At 46.7% G+C, this 26,865-nt stretch overlaps 1 pseudogene; it reads right to left on the reverse strand.

Annotated features, from left to right (window-relative positions):
• LOC137349297 (zinc finger protein 585A-like) overlaps window positions 1-26,865 on the reverse strand; it is a 182,192-nt pseudogene that overhangs the window by 53,337 nt on the left and 101,990 nt on the right.

Genomic DNA, 26,865 nt, shown 5'->3' on the forward strand with positions numbered 1-26,865 from the left:
AGCCGTGTGTAGTCATGGATGAATAGTCATGGCGCTGGGCTAGAAACCCATTGGGGTTTCCCTGTGCAGGTTCGAGTCCTGTTGACTACACTCCTGGTTGTATCTAAATTTAGTTGGATTTTTCCAAACAAGTCACCGGCTGTGTGGAAAGAAAATTCTCAGGGTGTTTCTCATTTCGATGCAGCTGCAAGCATTCATGAAACTTGCCGTCACAAATGGAACAAAGAAGAGCCGTAATAATAAAAGCAAAATACTGCAGATGCTGGAAATCTAAAATGAAAACTGTTGTAAATACGCAGCAGATCTGGCAGCATCTGTGGACAGAGAAGCAAAGTTAACGTTTCAGATCAGTGACCTTTCATCAGTGGATCAGTGGATGGGGTAGCTGTTGAACAGGCAGATACCGAGTGCAGAGAGTCTGTGAGGAAGGTTAGACAATTGACACGACAAAGTTGCAGCCAGTATGATGGGTTGAAGTGTGTCTATTTTAACGAAAGAAGTGTCAGGAATAAGGGTGATGAACTTAGAGCATGGATCAGTACTTGGAGCTACGATGTTGTGGCCATTACGAAGACGTGGATATCACAGGGGCAGGAATGGATGTTCCGGGGGTTAGATGTTTCAAAAGGAATAGGGAGGGAGGTAAAAGAGGTGGGGGAGTGGCATTGCTAATCAGGGATAGTATCACAGCTGCAGAAAGGGAGGTCGTCGAGGAGGGTTTGTCTACTGAGTCATTATGGGTGGAAGTCAGAAACAGGAAAGGAGCAGTCACTTTGTTGGGAGGTTTCTCTAGACCCCCCAATAGCAACAGAGACACGATTGGGAGGCAGATTTTGGAAAGGTGCAGAAGTAACAGGGTTGTTGTCATGGGTGACTTCAACTTCCCTAATATTGATTGGAACCTCCTTAGTGCAAATAGTTTGGATGGAGCAGTTTTTGTCAGGTGTGTCCAGGAAGGTTTCCTGACTCAATATGTAGATAGGCCGACTGGAGGGGAGGCTATGTTGGACTTGGTGCTTGGCAACAAACCAGGCCAGGTGGCAGATCTCTCGGTGGGAGAGCATTTCGGTGATAGTGATCACAACTCCCTGACCTTTACTATAGTCATGGAGAGGGACAGGAGCAGACGGGATGGGAAAATATTTAATTGGGGGAGGGGGAATTACAATGCTATTAGGCAGGAACTGGGGAGCATAAACTGGGAACAGATGTTCTCAGGGAAATGCACGACAGAAATGTGGAGGTTGTTTAGGGAGCACTTGCTGCGACTGCTGGATAGGTTTGTCCCGATGAGGCAGGGAAGGGATGGTAGGGTGAAGGAGCCTTGGATGACAAGAGATGTGGAACAGCTAGTCAAGAGGAAGAAGGAAGCTTACTTAAGGTTGAGGAAGCAAGGATCAGACAGGGCTCTAGAGGGTTACAAGGTAGCCAGGAAGGAACTGAAGAATGGACTTAGGAGAGCTAGAAGGGGACATGAAAAAGTCTTGGCGGGTCGGATTAAGGAAAATCCCAAGGCATTCTACACTTATGTGAGGAACAAGAGGATGGCCAGAGTGAGGGTAGGGCCGATCAGGGATAGTGGAGGGAACTTGTGCCTGGAGTCGGAGGAGGTAGGGGAGGTCCTAAATGAATACTTTGCTTCAGTATTCACTAGTGAGAGGGACCTGGTCGTTTGTGAGGACAGCGTGGAACAGGCTGCTATGCTCGAACAGGTTGAGGTTAAGAGGGAGGATGTGCTGGAAATTTTGAATGATATGAGGACAGATAAGTCCCCGGGGCCAGACGGGATATACCCAAGGATATTACGGGAAGCGAGGGAAGAGATTGCTGCGCCTTTGGCGATGATCTTTGCGTCTTCACTGTCCAGTGGAGTAGTACCAGATGATTGGAGGGTGGCAAATGTTGTTCCCTCGTTCAAGAAAGGGAATAGGGATAACCCTGGGAATTATAGACCAGTCAGTCTTACGTCAGTAGTGGGCAAATTATTGGAGAGGATTCTGAGAGACAGGATTTATGATTATTTGGAAAAGCATGGTTTGATTAGAGACAGTCAGCATGGCTTTGTGAGGGGCAGGTCATGCCTCACAAGCCTTATTGAATTCTTTGAAGATGTAATAAAACACATTGATGAAGGAAGAGCAGCGGATGTGGTGTATATGGATTTTAGCAAGGCGTTTGATAAGGTTCCCCATGGTAGGCTCATTCAGAAAGTGAGGAGGCATGGGATACAGGGGAAGTTGGCTGTCTGGATGCAAAATTGGCTAGCCCATAGAAGACAGAGGGTGGTAGTATTTGGAAAGTATTCAGCATGGAGCTCGGTGACCAGTGGTGTTCGGCAGGGATCTGTTCTGGGACCTCTGCTCTTTGTGATTTTTATAAATGACTTGGATGAGGAGGTGGAAGGCTGGGTTAGCAAGTTTGCCGATGACATGAAGGTTGCTGGAGTTGTGGAAAGTGTGGAAGGCTGTTGTAGTTTGCAACGGGGCATTGACAGGATGCAGAGCTGGGCTGAGAAGTGGCAGATGGAGTTCAACCTGGAAAAGTGTGAAGTGATTCATTTTGGAAGGTCGAATTTGAATGCAGAATACAGGCTTAAAGACAGGATTCTTGGTGGTGTGGAGGAACAGAGGGATCTTGGGGTCCATGTCCATAGATCGCTCAAAGTTGCCACCCAAGTTGATAGGGTTGTTAAGAAGGCGTATGGTGTGTTGGCTTTCATTAACAGGGGGATTGAGTTTAAGAGCCGCGAGGTTATGCTGCAGCTCTATAAGGCCCTGGTTCGACCACACTTGGAATATTGTGTTCAGTTCTGGTCGCCTCATTATAGGAAGGATGTGGAAACTTTAGAGAGGGTGCAGAGGAGATTTACCCGGATGCTGCCTGGACTGGAGGGCATGTCTTACGAAGAAAGATTGAGGGAGCTAGGGCTTTTCTCATTAGAGCGAAGAAGGATGAGAGGTGACTTGATAGAGGGGTACAAGATGATGAGAGGCATAGACAGAGTGGATAGTCAGAGACTTTTTCCCAGGGTGGAAAGGGCTATCACCAGGGGGCATAATTTTAAGGTGATTGGAGGAAGGTTTCGGGGAGATGTCAGAGGTAGGTTCTTTACACAGAGAGTGGTGGGTGCGTGGAATGCGCTGCCAGCGGTGGTAGTAGAAGCAGATACATTAGGGACATTTAAGTGAATCTTGGATATGTACAGGAATGATAGTAGTATGAAGGGTAGTTAGTTAGTTTGATCTTAGTGTAGGTTAAAGGTTCGGCACAACATCGTGGGCTGAAGGGCCTATACTGTGCTGTACTGTTCGATGTTCTATAGAACTGGCAAAGTTTAGGAAAGAATTAGGTTTTAAGCAAGTGAAGGGGAGGTGGGGTGGGGAAGAGAACAAAGGGGAAGGTGTTTGATAGAGCAGGAGAGATTAAATAACAAAGCTGTCCTGGGACGAAGGTAAAGAGCGTGTTAACGCTTGTGAAAGACAAAGCATTCGTCCCGGAGAGAGTTTTAATAGCAGAATAATGAGCAGTTCTGACTGCATGAAAAGCAGGCACACGGTTAAAAAATAAAATATTTTTAAAAGGCCAGTCATGCTCGAAATGATTGAACTCAATGTTCAGTCTGCAAGGTTGGAGAATGCTTGTTCGAAAGATCAGGTGCTTCTCCTCAAGCTTATGTTGATGTTAACTGGAACACTGGAGCAGGCCAAAGACAGAAATGTCTATCTGTCAGTCTGTCTCTCTTTAGCCCTCCGTCACTCTCAGTGTGTGTCTTTGTGTTTTGCTCTATGTGTCTCCGTGTCTTTCAGTCCCCCGAGGGGGGTGAGCACATTTTTACCATCTCAGCCTGTATTTGTATTTGTGTAGTTTCATTTTAAAATATTACGGAGGAAAATAGCAGGATTAAAAGATACATGAGCAGATGGCCTATTTCTGTATTTTCTTCAGTGCAGACTATTCAGTGTCTCTGCTGCAAAGTGGATGATGGTTGAAATTGTCACTGAGCAACATTCAAACAGACTGAGACCGAGTAGTTGTGATCCATTGCCTTTGTTACAAGCTCCAATAATTTCTTGTTTTAATGCTCTGTCCAATGGTATAACTGCTTTTAGGTTCCTATAAAGTACTCCCACCAGTGTTTTCTGATTCTTGCTATTCCTAATTTCCACCCATCCTGATTCTACTTCATGATCTTCTGAGGCCCGATCCAGTCTCACTAATGTCCTTAATTCATCCCTTATCAGGGCTACTCCTCCTCCTTGTCCATTCTGTCTGTTTTTCTGAAATATTGTGTATGCTGGAATATTTATTTACCAACCTTGATCACCATGTAACCATGTCTCTGTAATGGTTATTAGATTGAAATCATTTACCTCTATTTGTGCTACTTGGTCATCTGTCTTATTGCAGATGCTTCACTCATTCAGATAAAGAACACTTCATTTCTTTTTTTTTTAAACTTCTATTCCCTGCAATGACCTTATTCGCTGATGTACAATTTTCGTTAAACTCTCTTTCCCTACCTGTCCCATTCTGCTTGTCTTTACCCACAATGCTATACTGTTCCAGGGACTAGATCTGTGGTCAGAGGCTCATCTTGGGGCCAAATAGGGCCCCAAGGTTGCAAAACATCTGGTTTAATCTCAGGGAGAGGGGAGGGATGGTGAAGTGGAGACCAAAGACAATGGCTTCAATCTTCCCGATACTAAATTGGAGGAATGTTCTGCTCATCCACCAATAGATATCAGACAAACAGTGTGATAATTCAGTCAGGAGAGATGGTCGTGAGGTCGAGCTGGGTACGATCAGCATACATGTGAAAACTAACACTGTGTTTTCAGCTGGTGCTGTTGAGGGACTGCATGTAGATGAGAAATAGGAGGAGGCCAAGGATAGATCCTTGGAGGAGACCAGAGGTAACTGTGCAGGAGTGGGAAGAGAAGCCATTGCAGGTGATACTCTGGCTATGATTGGATAAGAATGGAACCAGGAGGGTGCAGTCCCACCCAGCTGGATAACAGTGGAGAGGTGTTGGAGGAGGATGGTGTGGTCAATGTATCAGAGACTGCAGACAGGTGGAGAAGGATGAGGAGGGATAGTTTACCTTTGTCTCAGTTACATAGGATGCTATTTGTCACTTTGGTAAGAGTAATTTCTATACTGTGGCAGGATCGGAGACCTGATAGAAGGGAGTCAGACATGGAGTTCCAGGAAGATGGGCATGGATTTGGGAGACAACAAAATGTTCAACGATTTTGGAGAGAAATGGGAGGTTGGAGATGGGGCTTCAGTTTGCAAGGACGGTGAGGTTAAGGGTTGGTTTTCTTGAAGAGGGGATGATGAAGAAAGATTTAAAGCAGCAATGTACAGTACCTGAAGAGAGAACCATTCACAATATCAGCGTACATGGGGAAGTTTAGTGGGAATAGAGTCGAGGGAGCAGGAGGTGGGTCTCATGGACGATATGAGCTCAGAGAGGACATGAGGGAGATAGGAGAGAAACTAGAGAAAGATGTGGGTTCAAGGCTCGGGCAGGAGGATCTTTAGAGGCAGTTTGACCTGGTGGGCTAGTGGAAGGGAGGGAGCCAGCTGATCCTCACACTTGGAGGAGAGGGAGGAGGAGACAGGGGAGAGGGAAAGCACTTCAAAGAGAACTAACTTGTGTTTGAGTTATTAAAAAGACTCGACACACTGTGTTTAACACAAAACTGATTTATTTGACCTTTATCCAGAATATTAACCCAACAACTGGGCTGGAATTTATCAGCAGAAACAGACCCCAGTGAACATGGTTCAGTCCTGCACGTGATTAACAGCAGAATCCAATCACCGTAGTTACATGTGAACTTGCTGGTGCTTCAGAAGGCTGGATGACTGAGTGAATCCCTTCCCACACACGGAGCAGGCAAACGGCCTCTCCCCAGTGTGAACTCGCTGGTGTTTCAGCAGGTTAGATGAATTAGCAAAACCCTTCCCACATTCGGAGCAGGTGAACGGCCTCTCCCCAGTGTGAATGCGCTGGTGTACAGTGAGGTTTCCCAATCGTCTGAACCCAGTCCCGCAGTAAGAGCACCTGAACGGTCTCTCATCAGTGTGAACACGTTGATGGGACATCAGTTCAGCGGAACATTTATAGCAATTCCCACAGTCTGGACATTTAAAAGGTCTCTCCCCAGTGTGAACTCGCCAGTGTGTCAGAAGCTGGGATGACCGAATGAATCCCTTCCCACACTCTGTGCAGGTGAACGGCTTCTCCCCAGTGTGAACTCGCTGGTGCACACTGAGGTTGTTTGGTCGTCTGAACCCAGTCCCGCAGTGAGAACACCTGAACGGTCTCTCGTCAGTGTGAACACGTTGATGGGACTTCAGTTCAGCGGAACTTTTGTAGCAATTCCCACAGTCTGGACATTTAAAAGGTCTGTCGTCCGTGTGAACTTGCTGATGTCTCAGCAAGTGGGATGACTGACTGAATCCCTTCCCACACTCGGAGCATGTGAACGGTCTCTCCCCGGTGTGACTGTGTGGATGAGTTTCCAGCTCATTTGGAGAACTAAATCCCTTTCCACAGTCCCCAGTGTGACTGCACTTGTGTTTTGACAGGCCAGATGATCGGCTGAAACCTCGTCCACACACAGAACACGTGTACGGTTTCTCCCCACTGTGATCAGTGCTTTTTCCTTCCATATTGAAAATCCGGTGATATTCGGGTTTCGATAAACTGGACGACTCCTTCAGATCCTGATCTGACGTTTGCTTTGCACTTCACAGCTGCAATTCCTCCCCTTCCAAAACCCTGTGAAATTGATTTAAAACAGAAAAAAAAGTGTGAGAAAATCCAAAAAAGCACAAAGGCCGGTTGTGAAATGGAGCTGAAAGAATCTGGTAATTTATTGGGCCGACACTAGGAAAAAGTGACCATGAAAGCTGCTGGATTGATGAACAACCCCAACTGGTTCACTAATGTCCTTCAGGGAAGGGAACCGGTCACCCAGTCTGGACCTACACAAGACTCTGCCCTCGATGGGAGGAGAGAGAGAGGAATGGAGGGAGAAAGGGAGAGGTGCGAGGGGCAGTGAGAGGAATGGGATTTTATATATCTACAAAACTTTGACAGAACCTATTAAACAATCAACCTCCACCACCTAGAAGGACCAGGATAGCAGGTGTATGTGAACACCATCACCTCCAAGTTCCCCTCCAAGTCACACGCCATCCTGACTTGTCTGACATCCAGTACTGGATGAACAGAAATTTCCTCCAGTTAAATATTGGGAAGTCTGAAGCCATTGTCTTCAGTTCCTGTTACAAACTCCACTCCCTAGCCACTGACTCCATCTCACTCCTGGCAACCATCTGAGGCTAAACCACATCATTCATAACCTTGGGGTCATACTTGACCCTGAAATGAGCTTCCAACTACATTTCGGTGCCATCACTCAGACTGCCTATTTCCACCTCAATAATATTCCTCAACTTCGCCACTGCCTCAACTCATCTGCCTCAAACGTTTTGTTTTATTTGTTGAGGGGAACATGGGCATCGTTGACAAGGCCAGCATTTATTGCCCATCCCTAATTGCCCTTGAGGTGGTGGTGGTGGTGAGCTGCCTTCTTGAGCCACTGCAGTGCTTGGGGTGTAAGTACACCTACAGTGCTGTTAGGAAGTTGCAGGATTTTGACCCAGCGACAGTGAAGGAACGGTGATATAGTTCCAAGTCAGGATGGTGTGTGACTTGGAGGGGAAGTTCCAGGTGGTGGTGCTCCCATGTATCTGCTGCCCTTGTTCTTCTAGGTGGTAGAGGTCGTGGGATTGGAAGGTGCTGTCAAAAGAGCCTTGGTGCATTGCTGCAGTGCATCTTGTAGATGGTACACACTGCTGCCACTGCGCATCAGTGGTGGAGAGAGTGAATGTTTATGGATGGGGTGCCAATCAAGCGGGCTGCTTTGTCCTGGATGGTGTCTAGCTTCCCGAGAGTGTTGTTGGAGCTGCACCTGTCAAGCAAGCGGAGAATATTCCATCACACTCCTGATTTGTGCCTTGTAGATGGTGGACAGGCATTGGGGAGACAGTAGGTGAGTTATTCGCCACAGGATTCCCAGCTTCTGACCTTTTCTTGTAGCCCAGCATTTATGTGGCTGGTCCAGTTCAGTTTCTTGTCAATGGTGACCCACAAGAGGTTGATAGTGGGGGATTCTACAATGGTAATGCCACTTAATGTCTTGTTTGAGATGGTTATTGCCTGGCACTTGTGTGGCGGAAATGTTACTGCCACTTATCAAGCCTGGATGTTGCAATCCATGCATTTGTTACCTCTCAACTTGACCATTTTAATGCACTCTTGGCCGGTCGCCCACATTTTACCTCCGTTACTTGGATCAGAATCCTGGAACTTCCTTTCTAACAGCACTGTGGGTGTACCTACATCTCAAGGGCTGCAGCAGTCCAAGAAGGCAGCTCACCACCACTTTCTCAAGGGATGGGCAATAAATGTTGGCCTAGCTAGCAAACAAATTAAAAAAAAAAACAACTCTCTACTGCCTGTATCCTTACTCAAACCAGGTCCACCCATCAGCACAAGAACACAAGAAATAGGAGCAGGAGTAGACCATAAGGCCCATCGAGCCTGCCCTGCCATTCAATACAATCATGGCTCATCTTGGGCTTCAATTCCACTTTCTTGCCCGCTCCCCATATCCCTTGATTCTCTGTGAGATCAAAACTCTCTCTATCCCAGTCTTAAATGTGTTCAATGATGGAGCATCCAGAACCCTCTGGGGGAGAGAATTCCAAAGATTCACACCCCTTTGAGTGAAGTAAAGAACTGTACTCATTGACCTACACAGGCTCCCAGTTAAGCAGCACCTCAATCTGAAATTCTCATCCTTGTTTTCAAATCCCTCCATTCCCTCGCCCCTCACTATCTCTATAATCTCCTCCAGTCCTACAACCCTCAGAGATCAGGGCTCATCGAATTCTGGCATCTTGAGCATCCCCGATTTTCATTGCTCCAGCAATGGTGGCCATGCCTTCAGCTGCCAAGCTCATAAACTTCTCAATGGGCAACTGGAATCGACATTATATGCTGGTCTTGCTCGTGATTACCATATCCCAACAATGGCGTAAAACAAAATCTGCATATGTAAAAGAGATTCAAAGCCTCTACGGAAATATTTGTTACCAAAACAATACCCTTTTATATTAAGTGGTGGTGTCTGTTAAGCAACCACGTCGCCCGTGGAATCGACCTCCCTTGACAGTCTCACATTGGAAATTACTGGGCCCGCCTGGGCTCAAAAATACTCGGGATTAAAGCCAGCAGCTGCTGCTCCATCTCCACTCCAGATCAAACTGAGGGAACAAAAACGACCGACACAGGAGGTCAGGGACTGACTCCCACATCCAACACCCACCCCTATACAGACTGGATCTTAACATAGAACAGTACAGCACAGTACAGGCCCACGATGTTGTGCCGAACCTTTAACCTACCCTTCATTCTACTTTCATCCATGTACCTATCCAAGAGTCGCTTAAACGTCCCTAATGTATCTGCTTCTGCTACCACCGCTGGCAGTGCATTCCACGCAGCCACCACTCTCTGTGTAAAGAACCTACCTCTGACCTCTCCCCGAAACCTTCCTCCAATCACCTTAAAATTATGCCCACTGGTGATAGCCCATTCCGACCTGGGAAAAAGTCTCTGGCTATCCACTCTGTCTATGCCTCTCATCATCTTGTACCCCTCTATCAAGTCACCTCTCATCCTTCTTCGCTCCAATGAGAAAAGCCCTAGCTCCCTCAATCTTTCTTCTTAAGACATGCCCTCCAGTCCAGGCAGCATCCTGGTAAATCTCCTCTGCACCCTCTCTGAAGCTTCCACATCCTTCCAATAATGAGGCGACCAGAACTGAACACAATATTCCAAGTGTGGTCAAACCAGGGCCTTATAGAGCTGCAGCATAACCTCGCGGCTCTTAAACTCAATCCCCCTGTTAATGAAAGCCAACACACCATACGCCTTCTTAACAACCCTATCAACTTGGGTGGCAAACTTTGAGCGATCTATGGACATGGACCCCAAGATCCCTCTGTTCCTCCACACTACCAAGAATCCTGTCTTTAAGCCTGTATTCTGCATTCAAATTCGACCTTCCAAAATGAATCACTTCACACTTTTCCAGGTTGAACTCCATCTGCCACTTCTCAGCCCAGCTCTGCATCCTGTCAATGTCCCGTTGCAACCTACAACAGCCTTCCACACTATCCACAACTCCAGCAACCTTCGTGTCATCAGCAAACTTGCTAAACCAGCCTTCCACTTCCTCATCCAAGTCATTTATAAAAATCACAAAGAGCAGAGGTCCCAGAACAGATCCCTGCCGAACACCACTGGTCACCGAGCTCCATGCTGAATACTTTCCATCTACTACCACCCTCTGTCTGCATACAAAATTGGCTGGCCCATAGAAGACAGCCAACTTTCCCTGTATACCATGCCTCCTCACTTTCTGAATGAGCCTACCATGGGGAACCTTATCAAACGCCTTGCTAAAATCCATATACACCACATCCACTGCTCTTCCTTCATCAATGTGTTTTGTCACATCTTCAAAGAATTCAATAAGGCTTGTGAGGCATGACCTGCCCCTCACAAAGACATGCTGACTGTCTCTAATCAAACCATGCTTTTCCAAATAATCATAAATCCTGTCTCTCAGAATCCTCTCCAATAATTTGCCCACTATCAATGTAAGACTAACTAGTCTATAATTCCCAGGGTTATCCCTATTCCCTTTTTTGAACAAGGGAATAACATTTGCCACCCTCCAATCATCTGGTACTACTCCACTGGACAGTGAGGACGCAAAGATCATCGCCAAAGGCACAGCAATCTCTTCCCTCGCTTCCCGTAATATCCTTGGGTATATCCCGTCTGGCCCCGGGGACTTATCTGTCCTCATATCATTCAAACTTTCCAGCACATCCTCCCTCTTAACCTCAACCTGTTCGAGCATATCAGCCTGTTCCACGCTGTCCTCACAAACGACCAGGTCCCTCTCACTAGTGAATACTGAAGCAAAGTATTCATTTAGGACCTCCCCTACCTCCTCCAACTCCAGGCACAAGTTCCCTCCATTATCCCTGATCGGCCCTACCCTCACTCTGGCCATCCTCTTGTTCCTCACATAAGTGTAGAACGCCTTGGGATTTTCCTTAATCCTACCCGCCAAGACTTTTTCATGTCCCCTTCTAGCTCTCCTAAGTCCATTCTTCAGTTCCTTCCTGGCTACCTTGTAACCCTCTAGAGCCCTGTCTGATCCTTGCTTCCTCAACCTTAAGTAAGCTTCCTTCTTCTTCTTGACTAGCTGTTCCACATCTCTTGTCATCCAAGGTTCCTTCACCCTACCATCCCTTCCCTGCCTCATCGGGACAAACCTATCCAGCAGTCGCAGCAAGTGCTCCCTAAACAACCTCCACATTTCTGTCGTGCATTTCCCTGAGAACATCTGTTCCCAGTTTATGCTCCCCAGTTCCTGCCTAATAGCATTGTAATTCCCCCTCCCCCAATTAAATATTTTCCCATCCCGTCTGCTCCTGTCCCTCTCCATGACTATAGTAAAGGTCAGGGAGTTGTGATCACTATCACCGAAATGCTCTCCCACCGAGAGACCTGCCACCTGGCCTGGTTCGTTGCCAAGCACCAAGTCCAACGTAGCCTCCCCTCTAGTCGGCCTATCTACATATTGAGTCAGGAAACCTTCCTGGACACACCTGACAAAAACTGCTCCATCCAAACTATTTGCACTAAGGAGGTTCCAATCAATATTAGGGAAGTTGAAGTCACCCATGACAACAACCCTGTTACTTCTGCACCTTTCCAAAATCTGCATCCCAATCTGTTCCTCCGTGTCTCTGTTGCTATTGGGGGGTCTATAGAAAACTCCCAACAAAGTGACTGCTCCTTTCCTGTTTCTGACTTCCACCCATAATGACTCAGTAGACAAACCCTCCTCGACGACCTCCCTTTGCAGCTGTGATACTATCCCTGATTAGCAATGCCACTCCCCCACCTCTTTTACCTCCCTCCCTATTCCTTTTGAAACATCTAAACCCCGGAACATCCAACATCCATTCCTGCCCCTGTGATATCCACGTCTTCGTAATGGCCACAACATCATAGCTCCAAGTACTGATCCATGCTCTAAGTTCATCACCCTATTCCTGACACTTTATGCGTTAAAATAGATACACTTCAACCCATCATACTGGTGCAACTTTGCCTGTTCAACAGCTACCCCATCCACTGATCCGTAGCTCCGGTTCCCATCCCCCTGCCAAACTAGTTTAAACCCTCCTGAAGAGCTCTAACAAACCTCCCGCCCAGGATATTGGTGCCCCTCCAGTTCAGATGCAACCCGTCCTTCTTGTACAGGTCCCACCTTCCCCAGAAGGTATCCCAATGATCCACATATCTGAATCCCTCCCTCCTACACCAGTTCTGTAGCCACGTGTTCAGCTGCACTCACTCCCTGTTTCTAGCCTCACTAGCACGTGGCACCGGTAACAATCCTGAGATTACTACTCTGCTCGTGCTGCCTTTCAGCTTCCAACCTTTTCAGGTCCTCATCCCTTTTCCTAGCTATGTCATTGGTACCGATGTGTACCACGACCTCTGGCTGCTCCCCCTCTCCCTTAAGAATCCTGTAGACTCGATCCGGGACATCCCTGACCCTGGCACCCGGGAGGCAACATACCATCCGGGAGTCTCGTTCGCGACCACAGAATCTCCTGTCTGTTCCTCTAACCATTGAATCTCCTATCACTATCACTCTCCTATTCTACCCCCTTCCCTTCTGAGCCAGGCTCAGTGCCAGAGACCTGGCCACTGTGGCTTTCCCCTGGTAGGTCGTCCCCCCCAACCGTATCCAAAACGGTATACTTATTATTGAGGGGAACGGCCACAGGGGATCCCTGCACTGTGCGCATATTACCTTTCCCTCCCGAGTGTCACCCAGCTCCCTTTATCCTGTAACTTAGGTGTCACTACTTCCCTATAACTGCTCTCTATCACCCCCTCAGCATCCTGAATGATCCGAAGTTCATCCAGCTCCAGCTCCCTAACGCGGTCTGCGAGGAGCTGGAGTTGGGTGCACTTCTCACAGGTGAAATCAGCAGGGACACAAGTGGTGACCCTCACCTCCCACATCCTGCAAGAGGAGCATGCAACTGCCCTAGCTTCCATCCCCTCTGCAATAAATTAACAGAGATTAAAAAAAAAGGAAAACCTTACCTTACCAAACCCTCCACACAAGAGTCCTTTTTTTTTGGTTAGAGGAGGAAGATGGGTGGGAGACACTACATGTGTAGTGTTTCGGGTTTAGCCATTGCCCAAATATATAAGTTTACTTACCCAGCAGTCCCCGTGTACGCCGAAACAAAAGGTAAGTTAATTTAAACTGAAACTCACCTTCCCAGTTGCCACCTCGCTCGCACTATGGCTGCTTCAAAAAAGATCTTAATTGCTCCTTCTGTGTTTCCCAACTCAGGCCTGAAATAAAGCAAAAACAAAATACTGCGGATGCTGGAACTCTGAAATAAAAGGAGAAAATGCTAGAAAGCATTTGTGGAGAGAGAAACAGAGTTAATGTTTCAGGCGCATCGAGTCACCGGAGCCTGCAGCCTGGAACTCGCAGTGTGAGAAGGAGGAAGAATGAGGAGAGGCAACATAATCCAACACTCACAGCAACCGACATTACCGGGATAGGGAGACAGAGTTCATAAACACGGTTCCAGTAAAACAACCCAGGAGGAAATGGGGGAGCAGTAAGTGCACCTACCCTGATATCCCCAGATGTAATTCACAAGGGCCGGGCCACCGCCATCACTAGCACTGCGCATGCTCCAAACACTGCTAGGCAGTGCGCTTGCGCCAAACGCTGTTCGGCAATGCGCATGCCGCAAATACTACAGTACTGCGCCTGCGCATTGGACTCCTGTGGTGTGACGAGAGAGCGCCGACAATGTTGGGTAGAAGCTCCGCCATTTGCACCTCCCAATGTGAGCGGCAAGTAGTCGGGAATGGGGAAGAGAAGCGGTGATTGAGCGGGGAACTGAATGCGGCGATTGCGACCATTGAGGTGGTTTGGGTTTAAATCGCGTCTTTGTGTCAAATTGAGCAGCGCCATCTTTATTCCTGGCAACTGCCTCGGACGTAGCAGATAGAGATGTTTCGGTCGATGAGCATGTATTTGCGCATGTGCTAGTGATGCACCATCTAGTGGTTACGTTGCCAGCAAACGCGTCCTTAATATTTGTTCGCTGTTTTTTCCATTTTATTTCTGAGTATGAAACATGAACTTGCAATCCATTCTATTAGATGTAAATGGCAGCCTATACTGCCCAGAATGCTCCGCGCGGAAGAAGGCAGCCTATCTCCAATAGAAGGGCCGGAACGCGCAGGTGCAGAAAGGACAACCCCGGGGCCCGCCTGTGTACGCAAAGCATATGCACTGGGACTCCAGGAAGCTGAGCGGGGGTGAGTGCAGCCTTATTGACACTGAATCACCGCGGTTTTCATGCCTTGAATTAGAGCCGCCGGGTCCAGCGGACATGGGCGAGGGCCCCTTGGGGAGCACCATTAAAGCGATGGTGTAGCGCCTTCACCATCCCCGCCGCTTCCAGGTTTCTTCTCCTGTTTCCAATGAGTCAGGGAGTCTGAGTTGATTGGCTGGTAAGTATTGTAACTTTATTTCCCTTTCTCCAAAGTTAGTCCAAGGAGCTGGAAATAAAACATTGCAGTTTTCTGCAGAATAACGGGGAGCTTCCTGAGATTGAAGTGACACCAACCGGAAGGAAATGAGTAACTAGTGAGTCTTCTCTTTTGTATTTAAGTAGTGAGGTTTATTATCAAATAGGTAGGGCAGCTGCAGCCTCTACAGTGTACATCCTGTGCTGTAGAAAATTTATGACACAGGAGGCCGTTCAGCCCATTGTGTCTGTACCAACTGAAAAAGATGTATCCAGATTAATCTCACTTTCCAGTTGTTACGACCTCGAAGATATCGTCAATGTGAAAAATACGAGATATGAACACCTATTTAACAAATTGCAGGAGATTTCACGTCATAATAAGACTTGAAACAAATAAATGAAATCCCCAATTAACTCAAAGAATTTGGTAACGAGCTGACACCCCAAGTTACAGTCAGTTATTTTCTTTACTTATTCAACACTTCAATATCTCACACCACACTGATACATTACACAATCCTTTTTGATAACAAATTTGTTTGTGGTTAAAAGTCCCAAATTTCTCCCAGTTGCAATGTGCTGGATCTCCCAGACTTTTCAAAAGGCAATATTTTCCTTCGCTCCCTTCTCCAAGCACCTCCGACCTGGACATCTGTGGATAATGCGATTTCTGATGATGCTGTGAACCCTTTACTCCTCCGCAAACTTCGACTGTCAAAAAAAAGGTTCAAGTTTCCACAGCCTTTTGCTGTATATCTTCAGAGAGCAGGCGTTCTCTCTCTCTCTCTCTCTCTCTCTCTCTCTCTCTCCAGCTGCTCCTGCTGGCTGCCTTCTCTTACAGCTTCCCTTGAGGCCTCATCCCGATGGGTTCTCTTGTTACAGCCTGCTTGAAGCACATCCTGTGAGATGTTAGAATTCCAGAACACTTCCTGTGTCCTGGATAACCATTTATGCAGGAAGTGCTGTCAGTTGCAGCAGCTCGAGCTCTGGGTTTTGGAGCATGAGCAACAACTGGTGTCAGAGCCAAGGCCATGGCAACACGAGTGGCTCAGCTGCACAGGGGGGCAACAGAGAAGACTGGAAGAGCAATAGTGATAGGAAATTCAACAGTTAAGGGAACAGACAAGTGTTTAGAAACATAGAAAATAGGAGCAGGAGTAGGCCATTCAGCCCTTCATGCCTGCTCCACTATTCATTATGATCGTGGTTGATCATCCAACTCAGTAACCTGTTCCCGCTTTCACCCCATACCCTTTGATCCCTTTAGACCCTAGAGCTATATCTAACTCCTTCTTGAAAACATAGTGGTTTGGCCTCAACTGCTTTCTGTGGTAGCGAATTCCACAGGCTCACCACTCTCTGAGTGAAGAAATTTTCCTCATCTTGTCAAAAGCCTTCTGAAAGTCCAAATAAACCACATCCACTGGCTCTGCCTCATCAACTGCACATCCTTGAAGAAGTCCAGTCGATTTGTCAAGCATGATTTCCCTTTTGTAAATCCATGCTGACTCTGTCCGATTCTACCACTGTTCTCCAAGTGCTCTGCTATAAAATCTTTAATAATGGATTCTCGAGTTTTCCCCATGTCAGGCTGACTGGTCTATAATTCCCTGCTTTCTCTCTACCTCCCTTTCTAAATAGTGGGGTTACATTAGCTACCCTCCAATCTGTTGGAACTGTTCCAGAGTCTATAGAATCTTGGAAGATGACCACCAATGCATCCACTATTTCTAGGGCCACTTCCTTAAGTACTCTGGGATGCATACTGTCAGGCCCTGGGGATTTATCGTCCTTCAATCCTATCAATTTCCCAACACCATTTCTCTACTAATACTGATTTCCTTCAGTTCCTCTCTCTCACTAAGCCCTGTGTTGCCCAACATTTCTGGTATGATGTTTGTGACCTCTTTTGTGAAGACAGAACCAAAGTATGCATTTAGTTGGTCAGCCATTTCTTTATTCCCCATAATAAATTCCCCTGTTTCTGACTGTAAAGGACCTACATTTGTCTTCACCAATCTTTTTCTCTTCACATACCTATAGAAACTTTTACAGTCAGTTTTTATGTTCCCCGCAAGCTTGCTCTCATACTCTGTTTTCCCCTTCTTAATCAATCCCTTGGTCCTCCTTTGCTGAATTCTAAACTGCTCCCAGTCCTCAGGTCTGTTGTTTTTCCTGGCGGATTTATATGCCTCTTCCTTGGAACTAATGCTATCTCTAACTTCCCTTGTAAGCCATAGTTTGGCTACCTTTCCCGTTTTACTTTTGCACCAGACAGGGATAAACAATTGTTGCAGTTCATCCATGCGCTCTTTAAATGTTTGCCATTGCCTATGCACCGTCATCCCTTGAAGTAACGTTTCCCAATCCGTCATGGCCAACTCGCGCCTTATACTTTCGTAGTTTCCTTTACTAAGATTCAGGACCCTAGTCTCAGAATCAACGACGTCACTCTCCATCTTGATGAAGAATTATATCATATCATGGTCGTTCGTCCCCAAGGGGTCTCGCACCACAAAATTGTCAATTATTCCTCTCTCATTACACAATACCCAGTCTAGGATGGCCTGTTCTCTAGTTGGTTCCTCAACGTCTTGGTCCAGAAAACCATCCCGTATACACTCCAAGAATTCCTCCTCTACAGTATTGTGACGAGTTTGATTTGCCCAATCTATATGCAGATTAAAGTCACCCATAATTACAGATGTTCCTTTATCACATGCATCTCTAATTTCCTGTTTAATGCCATTCCCAACATCACCACTATTGTTTGGGGGTCCTGTATACAACCCCCACTAATGTTTTTGCCCCCTAGTGTTTCTCAGCTCTACCCATACAGATTCCACATCGTCAGAGCTAATATCTTTCCTCACTATTGCGTTAATTTCCTCTTTAACCAGCAATGTAACTCCACCGCCTTTTGCTTTTTGTCTGTCCTTCCTAAATACTGAATACTCCTGGATATTCATTTCCCATCCCTGGTCACCTTGCAGCCATGTCTCCGTAATCCTGACTATATCATACCCGTTTACATCTGTTTGCGCGATTAATTCATCCACTTTATTGCGAATTTTCCACGTGTTAAGGCACAAAGCCTTAAGGCTTGTCTTTTTAACATTACTTGTCCCCTTCGCACTATTTTTCACTGTGTCCCTGTTTGATTCTGGCCCTTGATTTCTCTGCCTATCACTTTTCTTATTCCCCTTACTGTCTTTTGTTCTTGTCTTTGATTCCCCCTCCTCTGACTCCTTGCAAAGGTTCCCATCCCCCTGCCATTTAAGTTTAAACCCTCCCAACCACTCTAGCAAATACTCCCCCTAGGACATCAGTCCTGGTCCTGCCCAGGTATAACCCGTCCAGTTTGTACTGGTCCCACCTCCTCCAGAACCGGTCGCAATGTCCCAGGAATCTAAAACCCTCCTCCTCACACCATCTCTTCAGCTACGTATTCCTCCGATATTTCCTGCTATTTCCACTGTGATTAGCACGTGGCACTGGTAGTAATCCTGAGAGACCTTTGAAGTCCTACTTTTCAACTTACGTCCTAGCTCCCTATATTCTACTTTTAGGACCTCGTTTTTTTTTAACCTATGTCATTTGTACCAATGTGTACCACGACCACTGGCTGTTCACCTCCCCCTTCAGAATGTCCTGTAACCGCTCTGAGACATCCTTGACCCTAGCACCAGGGAGGCAACATACCATCTTGGAGTCTCTTTTGCAGCCACAGAAATGCCTATCTATTCCCCTGACAATTGAATCCCCTATAACTATTGCATTCCCACACTTTTTACTCTTCCCCTGTGCAGCAGAACCAACCGTGGTGCAATGAATTGGGCTGTTGCTGCTTTCCCCCCCAACAGTATCCAAAGCAGTATACCTGTTTTGCAGGGGAATAGCCACAGGAGATTCCTGCACCGCCTGCCTAGTCCTCTTGCTCTGCCTGGTGGTCACCCATTCCCTTCCTGCCTGTGGAGTCTGAGCCTGCAGTGTGACCACCTCTCTATACGTGCTATCCACGATACTCTCCGCCTCGTGAATGCTCCACAGTGTCCCCAGCTGCCGCTCCAGCTCCGAAACCCGGATATATTTCCTGCACGCTTGCTGGTCCCGGGCACTGGAATTGTTCCCGGCTTCCAACATGGAGCACGAGGAGCACATCACGGCTTTGAGCTCTCCTGCCATGACTTAACCCTTTTAAATTAAATTAAAGCTTCTGGAAGATCTTGATGTCCAATAATATCAGTTACTCTAGGGCCCTTCTTTCCTGGTCCTTGTTACTACAGAACTCCCTAAAGAAAAACACTACTTACTATATTTGAAATAAACTTTAAACTTTTCTTACCTGAGATACTTACCCAGCTATTTAGAGCTATTCCCTAACAGCAATGACCCGCCAACCAATCACCTTGCAGCTCTCCTGTGACGACACTGTTGGCTTTTTTTCTCAAAACTCCGGCGTACTGCCGCTGCTCTTTTAAACTCTGCCAGTCTCACTCAGTCTCGCTCCTTCCCGCTGCCGCTGCTCTTTTAAACTCTGGCGGTCTCACTTAGTCTCACTCCTTCCTGCTGCTGCAGATGTGTATCTAGGATGGTGTGTTTCCTCCCTAGTGCCAGGGTCAAGAATGTCACTGAAAGGTGCAGAGCACCCTGAGTAGCGGGGGGGGGGGGGGTGGTGCGGGGAGGGTGGTGCGGTGCGGTGTGGTGTGGTGAACAGCCAGCAGTCATGGTCCACATTGGCACCAACAACATAAGCAGAAAGAGGGATGCAGTCGGAACGTAGGGAGCTGGTAGGAAATTGATAAGCAGGATCTCAAACGTAGTAATGCTCCTGTGAAGAAGGCTTTTGACGAGGTCCCACATGGCAGACTGGTTAAAAAAATAAAAGCCCATGGGATCCAGGGAAATGCAGCAAGATGGATACAAAATTGGCTCAGTGACAGGATGCAGAGGGTACAAAGGGTAGTTGTTGACTGGTGTTTTAGCGACTGGAGGTCTGTTTCCAGAGGTGTTCCGCAGGGCTCAGTACTGGGTCCCCTGCTTTTTTTGGTAACAATTTGGACATAAATGTAGGCGGCATGTTGAAAAAGGTTGCAGAAGACACAAAAATTGGCCGTGTGGTAGATAGCGAGGAGGATCGCTGTCGTTTGCAGGAAGATATTGATGGTCTGGTCAGATGGGTCGAAAAATGGCAAATAGAACTCAATCCAGAGAAGTGGGAGGTGATGCATTTGGGGAGGTGAAAAAAGGCAAAGGAATACACGATTAATGGGAGAATACTGAGAGGGGTAGAGGAAGGAAGTGACCTTGGAGTGAATGTCCACCAATCCCTGAAGGTATCAGCACAGGTCGATAAGGTGGTTAAGAAATCATATGGAATCCTTTCCTTTATTAGCCGAGGTATAGAATACAAGAGCAGGGAGGTTATGCTGGAACTGTATAAATCATTGGTTAGGGCACAACTTGAGTACTGTGTGCAGTTCTGGTCACCCCATTACAGAAAGGATGTAATTTCACTCGAGAGGGTACAGAGGAGATTTATGGGGATGTTGCCAGGACTGGAAAAATGCAGCTCTGAGGAAAGATTGGATAGGCTGGGGTTATTCTCCTTGGAACAGAGAAGGCTGAGGGGAGATCTGATTGAAATGTACAAAATGTTGAGGGGCCTGGATAGAGTGGAGGTGAAGGGCCTATTCACCTTAGTAGAGAAGGTCAGTGACGAGTAGGAATAAATTTAAAGTGATTGGTCGAAAGATTAGATGGTAGTTGGGGAAACACTTTTTCACCCAGAGGGTGATGTTGGTCTGGAACTCACTGCCTGCAAGGGGAGTTGAGGCAGAAACCCTCAACTGATTCAAAAAGAGTTTGGATATGCACCTCAAATGCCGTAAGCTGCAGGGCCTTGGACCAAATGTTGGAAGGTAGGATCAGAATAGATGGATCGTTTTCTGTCCAGCACAGACACACTGCGCCAAGTGGCCTCCTTCTGTGCCTTAAATATTCTATGACTTTGAGTCTCTGGATGATTTTACGATGTTAAAGGTGCTATATAAATGCACATTGTTGTTGTTGACTGTGGGCAGGGATTCAGTTCCAGTCTGAGCTGGAAACTCCTGGGTGCAGTCACGTCGGGGAGAGGGTGTTCACCAGCTGCATGTGGAAATGGATTCACTCAGTCATCCCATTTACTGATAGACCATCACAGTCACACTGGAGAGAGACCGTTCAGATACTTCACCTGTGTGAAGGGATTTACTCAGTTTTCCCACCTGTTAACATCCCAGCTTTCAAAGTTCAAAGGATTTGATTCATAATCAGCACATTCTTACTGGAGAGAGACTGTTTAAATGTTGTGTGTGTGTGAAGAGATTCACTCATTCATCCCACATACTGACACACCACTGAGTTCACATGTGACTGGAGGGGTTGGATTCTGCTGTTATTGCTGCTGTTTTGGGGAATCTGGATTGGTCTCAGTTCCCATTCCCCTTCTTTCTGGTGGATCATGGGGAGTCCATGCACTTGGGTTTCTGTGTAATTTATTTCCTTAATTTATATTGGTCTGGCCCATTTATCACCCCATTACAGCAAAAAACAATCACAGTTCACTTGGTGGGGCTTCAATGACGGAGCTTTTACCCAACATTCCACATGGTGAGGAAGGTTCCCTATTCACACCACAGGAGACCACTGTGCAGGCGCGGTGCGGAACAGTGTTTGGAGTGGGCATGGTGCAAGTCACATCTGCAGCTGGTAGTGGTGGAGGGTGGACAGGGAGGCTTCAGAAACACCCGGTGTCGGCCTCAACACCCCCGATAAGAAGCTCCCAATGCCGCGTTTGCACCGAGCGGGGCGGCAGCTGCGGGTCTTCTCCCGGTGACAGTCCCGGGGTTAACAGCCGGCAGATTTCCAGGGGACAATGTGCAGCAGGGCGCATGCGCAGTCATCCTGGACCAGGAAGCAGGAGGAGGGAATGTTGTGAATTTCTATCCTGGACTGACAGTGATAGATTTTGTAAACTCCTTTTACAGGGAAGGGAGAATACACAGACGGGGAATCTCAAACCAAACATCACATCAAGATCTGACAGAGTCACTCGATTCATCAGGACCTGAATATCATCGGCTTTTGAATGTGGAAGGAAAAAGGTTTGTCTGTTCTGTCTGTGGGAAAAGATTTCAGGTATCAGTGTGACTGGAAAAGCACTGAGATACACAAAGCCCTGGTTAGACCACACCTGGAGTATTGTGTTTAGTTCTGGGCATCACACCTTAGGAAGGATGTATTGACCTTGGAGGGAGTGCAGTGTAGACTTACCTGGACTCCAAGGGTTAAATTACAAGGAGAGATTACACAAATGAATCATAGAGTAATTACGGCACAGAAGGAGGCCATTCAGACCATCGATTCCATGCTAGCTCTCTGTTGAGGAATCCAGTCAGTCCCATTCCCCTGCTCTATCCCCTGCAGGTTTATTTCCCTCAACTGCCGATCCAATTTCCTTTTGAAATCATTGCTTGTCTCAGTTTCCACCACCTTCATAGGCAGCGAGTTCCAGGTTATTATCACTCACTGTGTGAAAAAGTTATTCCTCACGTCACCCCTGTATCACTTGCCCAAAACGTAAATTCCGTGTTCTCTACTCCTTGTACCATCAGCTAATGGGAACAGCTTATCTTTGTGTGCCTTGTCTAAACCTGTTGTAATTTTGCACACCTCCATCAGATCTCCCCGTCCACCTGCTTTGCTGCAAGGAGAACAGTTTTTCCTAATCTAAGCCTGTCATAATCTTGTATACTTCTATTAAATCTCCCCTCAATCTCCTTTGTTCCAAGGAGAACGATCCCAGCTTTTCCAGCCGAACCTTCTTGCCAAATTCCCTCGTCCCTGGAACCATTCTGGTAAATCTCCTCTGCACCCTCTCAAGGACATTCTCATCCTTCTTAAAGTGTGATGACCAGAACAGGACACAATACACTAGTTGTGAACTAAACAGAGCTTTATAAAGGTTCAGCATAACTTCTCAGACTTTGAAATTATGTTGAAGGTGTATAGATCACCAGTTAGGCCATAGCTGGAGTACTGTGTACAGTTCTGGGCACCACACTACAGGAAGGATGTGATTGCACTGGAGAGGGTGCAAAGGAGATTCACCAGAATGTTGCCTGGGCTGGAGATTTCAGTTATGAAGAGAGACTGGATAGGCTCGGGTTGTTTTCCTTGGAGCGGAGAAGGCTGAGGGGGGACCTGATTGAGGTATACAAAATTATGAGGGGCATTGATAGGATAGATAGGAAGAAACTTCTTTTTCTTCCTTGGAGTGGAGGGGTCAATAACGAGGGGGAATAGATTTAAGGTAAGGGCAGGAGGTTTAGAGGGGATTTGAGGAAACATTCTTTCACCCAGAGGGTGGTTGGATTCTGGAACACACTGCCTGAAGAGGTGGTAGAGGCAGGAACCCTCACAACATTTAAGAAGTATTTAGATGGGCACTTGAAACGCGATAGCATACAAGGCTCCAGGCTAAGTGCTGGAAAATGGGATTAGATTGGCCGGGTGCTTGATGGTCAGCTCAGGTATGTTGGCCCAAAGGGCCTGTTTTTGTGCTGTAAAACTCTATGACTCGATGATCCTCGGGTCCCCCGTCCCTGCAAACCTTTTATAAATGTGCCATTTAGTTTATATTGCTTCTCCCTTTTCCTTTTTGCCAGAATGCATCACCTCACCATAAGAGTTGTATTCCCTGGAATTTATAAAGTTATGGGGTGATTTGATCAAAGATATTAATTAGAACTGTGAGGGTAGATAGAGAGCAAATATTTCCACTGGTTGGGGAATCTAGGACGAGAGGGCATGGTCTAAAACGTAGAGCCAGATCTTTCATGAATCCACTCCTGGGCCCTGTAAACCCGAACATTAATGGAGGTGAGGTGAGAATGACTGCCCTTGACATCAAGGCAGCATTTGACCGAGTATGGCATCAAGGAGCAAAACTGAAGTCAATGGGAATCAGGGGGAAAACTCTCCGTTGGTTGGATTCATACCTAGCCGAAAGGAAGATGGTTGTGGTTGTTGGAGGTCAATCATCTGAGCTCCAGGACATCACTGCAGGAGTTCCTCAGGGTAGTGTCCTCGGCCCAAACATCTTCAGCTGCTTCGTCAATGATCTTCCTTCAATCATAAGGTCAGAAGTGGGAAGTTCGCTGATGATTGCACAATGTTCACCATTCGCAACTCAAATACTGAAGCAGTCAGTGTAGAAATGCAGCAAGACCTGGACAATATCCAGACCTGACTGATGAGTGGCAAGTAACATTCATGCCACACAAGTGCCAGGCAATGACCATCTCCAACAAGAGAGAATCTAACCATCTCCCCTTGACATTCAATGGCATTACCGTCGCTGAATCCCACACTATCAACATCCTGGGAGTCACCATTGACCAGAAACTGAACTGGAATGCTGTGGCAGGTCAGGGGCTGGGAATTCTGTGGTGAGTAACTCACCTCCTGACTCCCCAAAGCCTGTCCACTATCTACAAGGCGCAAGTCAGGAGTGTGATGGAATACTCTCCACTTGCCTGGATGGGTGCAGCTTCACCAACACTCAAGAAGCTCAACACCATCCAGGACAAAGCAGCACGCTTGATTGGCACCCCATCTACAAACATTCACTGCCTCCACCACTGACGCACAGTGGCAGCAGTGTGTACCATCTACAAAATGCACTGCAGCAATGCACCAAGGCTCCTTCGACAACACCTTCCAAACCCGCGACCTCTACCAACTAGTAGGACAAGGGTAGTAGATACGTGGTAACACGATCACCTGCAAGTTCCCCTCCAAGCCACACACCATCCTGACTTGGAACTACATTGCCATTCCTTCACTGTCACTGGGTCAAAATCCTTGAGCTCTCTTTCTGACAGCACTATTGGTGTACCTACACTACGTGGACTGTAGCGGTTCAAGAAGGCAGCTCATCATCACCTTCTCAAGGGCAATTAGGGATGGGCAATAAATGTTGGCCTAGCCAGTGACGCCCACATCCCATGTACGAATACAAAAACGCATCCAGGCCCTGTAAACCCGAGCATTAATCCACCCCTGGGCCCTATAAAGCCGAGCATTAATTCACCCCTGCTGTATGTACGCAGAATTGCAGCCTAGAAACTGGCCATTCGGCCCCACTAGTCTGTGCTGGTGTTTATAATCCACATGAGCCTCCTAACAATCTAATTACTTCGTCCCACCCTGTCCCCATATCCCTCTATTCCCTTCTCCCTCATAAATGTATTGAGCCTCTCCTTAAACACATCATTGCTATCTGCTTCAACCACTCCACGTGGCAGTGAGTTCCACATTCTCACCACTCTCTGAGTAGAGAAATTCCTCCTAAGTTCTCTATTTGACCTGTTAATGTCTGTCTTATATTGCTGCTCCCTTGTTCTGACTGACTGATAATTTTAAAGACCTCTATCAGATCTCCTCCTAGTCTTCTCTTTTCCAGAGAAAGGAGCCCCAGCCTGCTCAATCTTGCTGGATAGTAACATCCTCTCTGGTGACATCTTTGTAAATCTATTCTGCACTTACTTCAGTGTTTCAATATCCTTTTTAAATCTGGAGACCAGAACTGCTCACAGTCCTTCTAAGTGAGGTTCTCTATAAATTTAACATTCCCTCCCTGCTGTTACATTGTATTCCTCTCGAAAAGAACATCAGCTCTTTCTTTGCTCTCTTATCCACTTGTGTTGCTCCTTTTAGTGATTTATGTGACTCTGTTCCCAGATCTCTTTGCTCCTCTGCTCCATTTAATTTCTTACATTCTAACCAATAACTGGCCTCCTTATTCCTCCTCCCAAAATGAACCAGCTCACATTTCACTATGGTGAATTTCATTTCCCATTTATCTGTCCAGTCTGCCAGCCTGTTTGTCTTCCTGGATTTCAGTGCAGTCTCCACATTATTAGTTCTGCCACCCAATTTAGTGTCATCTGCACATTGTGAAAACACCCTTCTAATTCCTGAGTCCCAATGTAGGTAATGAACAGAAGTCCTATTGTACTTCACACCATAGTTGATGGCCCGGGCACTTGGATATCTGTATAATTTATTTAATAATTTCGTTCATTGCTTTTCCAGCCCCAATCTCAATGGGATGACACAAAAATAAGCCTCGATTCAACAATTGGAACGTTCAATGGTGGATTAATTACCCAGGACTCCCCATGGGTCAGAAAGTCCCCTATCAATGACTGCAGGAACATAGTGGCCTGGCGCAAGATCGTGTTGTGCTCTGAGGATGTGCAGTGCGGGTCCTGAACAAATCCATTTCACTAACAAATGTTGAAATATTTGCTCTGCATCCGTAGGGTTTCATCTGTTTAAAGCCACAGAAAAGGGCCAGTTTGTTCCTGGAGTCTGAGAGAAATCAGGTTTCAAAATGATGCAGAGTTTCAGCCAATGAGGGAGATTGGCGCCTCAGGCTTCGCCCCTCACACTCCCAATTGGTAGGCAGACTGCTCAGAGAATGTCTGAAAATGGAGTAGAAATGGAGACTGGTCAGGGAGTGTCTGTAAATGACAGAGGAGTGGTAAACAGTGAGAAGGAAGGGACCAGATCTCTGGAGGATATTGACAGAATGGGCAGAGACATGGCAGATGAAAATTAATGCATAAGAGTGTAAAGTAATGCAGTTCAGAAAGAAGAATGAGGAGAGACAATATAAATTAAATGGGGAGATGGTGGCATCGTGTTAATGTCACCAGACTAGTACTCCAGATGCCCACACTAATGTCCTGGCACACAGGTTCAAATCCCAGCATAGCAGCTGGTGAATATAAATGTAATTAATAAAAGTCTGGAATTGAAATCTAGTCTTAGTAATGGTGCCAGGAATCTATAATTGATCCCATCTGGTCACTATTTTCCTTTAGGAAAGGAAATCTGTCCTTACCTGGTCTGGCCGACATGTGATTCCTGGTGTATAGCAATGTGGTTGATTCTGAAATGACCGAGCAAGTCACTCAGTTGTATCTAACCGCTACAAAGTCAATAAAGGGAATCCATAAATGGAGGGGAAATGGAGACTGGTCAGCGAGTGTCTGTAAATGACAG

The sequence above is a fragment of the Heterodontus francisci genome, chromosome 34, assembly GCF_036365525.1.
Source record: "Heterodontus francisci isolate sHetFra1 chromosome 34, sHetFra1.hap1, whole genome shotgun sequence".
Lineage (NCBI taxonomy): Eukaryota > Metazoa > Chordata > Chondrichthyes > Heterodontiformes > Heterodontidae > Heterodontus > Heterodontus francisci.